At 43.5% G+C, this 3657-nt stretch overlaps 1 long non-coding RNA gene across 1 annotated transcript; it reads left to right on the top strand.

Annotated features, from left to right (window-relative positions):
• The first annotated feature begins 333 nt into the window (after window positions 1-333).
• On the top strand, window positions 334-3376 carry LOC308186773. Its single transcript, XR_013944288.1, has 2 exons — window positions 334-3119; window positions 3155-3376. It is a non-coding gene; the product is annotated as an uncharacterized lncRNA (long non-coding RNA).
• Window positions 3377-3657: the final 281 nt, after the last annotated feature.

The following is a 3657-nucleotide window of genomic DNA, read 5'->3' as shown; positions in this document are numbered from 1 at the left end:
TTGGCAACCGCAGTAAATGTGACTTTGATGGACAATAAGCCTGTTGGGGTGAAAACAGGCGTTATGGGACCTGTAAAAATTAATAATGAGCCTGTTGGAGCACTTCTGATTGGAAGGTCATCGGCGACATTAAATGGGGCTTTAGTGTTAACAGGACTTATTGATAAGGACTTTACTGGGGAGATACAAATTATGGTATCAGCCATGTTCCCTCCGCTACATATACCGAAGGGAACTCGATTGGCTCAATTCTGCCTGTCTCTTGCCAAAGCGACTGATCCCTTCCGCACCTGTTTGTTCGGGGTCCCAATAGGGAACAAGGAGGAGCTGAAACAACTGTTAGCACCATATTCCGCAAGTACTGATTTGTTCGATCTTTCGTCCAACCTCTCCGACGCCGTTGTGGCGGCGCTAGTGGCTCTGAACACGAGCTTGCCATGGGATCCCCAGGAACTGGATTTGTTGGGATCAGTGGCGGTAGGGAACACCAGTAATAACTGGACACAGACGTGCTTTATGTGGAATAAAGGAAAACAAAATATGACTCAATGGACTAATGTGACCTCTCACACAAGGGGGTTCGAAGCTAATAGCAGCTATTGCGGGTACAACGACACCACCAACACCACCATGGGGGCATACGGGAACAAGTCAAGCACATGGCCAAGGCAAACTGCTAAGGCCTTACCACCTGGTATATTCCTGATCTGTGGAGATCGAGCCTGGCAGGGAATCCCAGCAAATGCGCACGGGGGGCCATGCTATTTGGGACGCTTGACTTTGTTTGCCCCTGACCTACACAGTCAAGAATTGCGAAACATTACTCAACAATGGAAACGACGGACGAGACGCAGTCTCAAAAACTTTGGGGAGTGACTGCGATAACCAGGTCGAACTCTGGGGTCCTGCTGAAAGGTTCTTTTCAGCGGCACTTGTGCCTGGAGTGGCTGTGGCTCATGCTATGGCTAGTCTAGGGAAACTAGCTTGTTGGGCTGTAAAACAAGCAAATGTGACATTTGAAAAAAAAAAAAAAAAAAAAAAAAAAAAAAAAAAAAAAGGGAGAGAGAGAAACTAGCTTGCACATTTTAGGTCTGTGAAATTTTGTGAGAATTTTTTCCTGCACTGGACAGTTGAGAGAAAAAAAAAAAAAAGGAAAGAAAAAAAAAAAAAAAAAAAAAAAAAAAAAAAGCACATAGGGAATTATGTTAATTGTGTTTGTGTCTTTAGGCAAAGCTGTGGAAGTCTTGAAATGTCACAGTAGTAAATAACTTTTATTACTTTTTGGCTAATTCTTTTTCTGTTGGAACACTGAATTCTGTGCATATGTATATATGAACACAAATTGAAGGCCTCTACCTCCTGGAGTATACAACTTGGTTTGTTTACCTCCACATGATTTTTTTTTTTTTTTAAGTTCAGTGTGGAGACTTGAAACTTGAATGTCCCTTCCAACTTTTATATTTAAAACAAGACTAGAAAATTGAAGACTGTTTTTCACCTGTACATAGAAATATTAAAGGGTGGTCTTAAAATTTGAACATTGGTCTGGAGAAAAACCATGGTGTTTGTTATGGACAATTAACTGTTAAAGTTATCGTAAGTTATCTGTATTTAGCAGAGTATTTTCAACGAGTGATCTGAGCTGAAATTGGAGACTATTAGTAAGTTATGTTTGGAAGTTTTAACTTCAATGAAGTAATTATTTGCTGTGAAAGAGACGAACATTGAATGACTGAACAAAGAGGGTGCAATATCTTTGTTTTTTATGAGGCTCCTGAGAATAAAACCAACTGAAGCATTTCAATTCACTTGAATGAGAAACGTGTTTAATTAAAAGAGCCCAAGAAGACACTGGTATGAAAGGTAAAATCTCAGAGGTTGGTCAGTTAATGTGGCACACTTGCTGGTCACTTTGTAAAATGTAGATTTGAAGTACAGTGGTGAAAACATTAAATGTGACTACGCAGATGCTCACAGAAATGGCCCAGGACCTGGACAGCTTGCGACACGCTGTGTTACAGAACAGAGCGGCGATTGATTTTCTACTGCTGGCACAGGGCCACGGGTGTGAAGAGCTCGAAGGAATGTGCTGTTTTAATCTCTCGGACCATGGCGAGTCAATCCACGAGCAACTGAAATGGCTGAGAGACCACACCAAGAAGATAGTGGTCCAAGATAATTGGCTTGATAGACTGTTTGCAAATTGGTTTGGGAACATGGGGGGTTGGATATTGGGTCTGATAAAAGAAGGGCTACGCTTACTGCTAATAATTGTCCTAATTATAGTAGCGGCGCGAGTAGTATTTAGTTGCCTAATAAAAAGGCTCGAGCAGTTAACTAGTAGGGTTTTTCTAGCAACAGTAATAGCATGTGTAAGGTGTAATTGCTCGAAAAAGAAAAAAAAAAAAAAAAAAAAAAAAAAAAAAAAAAAAAAAAAAAAAGGGGTCAATGCCACACGTGCTCCTTATTGCAATGCATCTCTTTGCTGTCATTATACAAACTATAATAGCATCCTTCCTTGCGCCAGGAGCCGCTCTGCTCGGCTGTGGGATCGACTGTGGAACGGACGCCCCTAGGTGCACCCCGAGCATTTTTTCCTCGGAGGGGTCTCCACTCTCAGCCGCTCACCACGGGAGCAGACAAGGACCTCCTGAAGCTGCACACAAATTATTTTCAGTGATATTGTCTTGTGGTATGAATGAGAAGTGCAAGAGGCCTCTCTGCGTGATTGTGTGATTGTGTGATTGTGCTGTGCGAGTAAGAAGCAGTATCGCTGCGAAGCAACATTCCTAGCGCTTAGTGGCTTGTTGACTGATGTAGATTCTAGTAGGCACACTACTTTACAATCGTAGTTCTGCATGAGATTTTTGACCCTGTTGCTTATTGTACCTTGCTTATTGCAGTGTGTGCGGTGATTGATAGAAAAATCTATAGAAAGCTTTTGGTTCAAAATAAAAACGGGGGAATTGTTGAGGACTGGCTCGCTGCGCGTAATCACATTGATATCATGCAGCTGCAAGATAAGGAAATGGCGGATTACCGCACCCAGCTGGTCTAGAAAAACAAGAGCAAAGGCACGTACGCAAGGCTTGTCTGGGAACTCTTGTGAGAAATCCCAGGCAGCTTGTCTGGGAACTCTTGTGAGAAATCCCAGGCAATTAGAAACAATGATAGTAGAGGGCATACTGCCCTGGGAGTTATAGTTAGATTAGAAAGGGGAACTAGCGGATAGAAGAATGCGGAACTAACAGATAGGGCAGTAGATGACGCTTACCAATAAGGAGCTTGGCTTTTGCAATATGTATGAGCTAATTATCCTGTACACGATAAAAGACAATTGAGCTATCCATTAAAGCTGAAGCATACTTAACACTCATATTGAGCGTTTGTGTCTTCCCTCCGTCGACAACAAGTCCAGAGAGTGCACTAGCACCACTGGGGAATGCAGTGCAGTGAGTCCAGTGAGTACACTGGCACCAATGGGGATGCAGTGCAGTGAGTCAAGAGAGTGCACTGGCACCACTGGGGATGCACTGCAGTGAGCCCAGAGAGTGCACTGGCACCACTGGGGATGCGGTGCCGGGAGTCCAGAGAGTGCACTGGCACCACTGGGGATGCAGTGCAGTGAGTCCAGAGAGTGCACTGGCACCACTGGGG

The sequence above is a fragment of the Anser brachyrhynchus genome (genome assembly GCF_964034855.1).
Source record: "Anser brachyrhynchus genome assembly, contig: SCAFFOLD_180, whole genome shotgun sequence".
Lineage (NCBI taxonomy): Eukaryota > Metazoa > Chordata > Aves > Anseriformes > Anatidae > Anser > Anser brachyrhynchus.
Note: the sequence above shows the minus strand (reverse complement) of the source record. Positions and strands in the feature narration are given on the sequence as shown.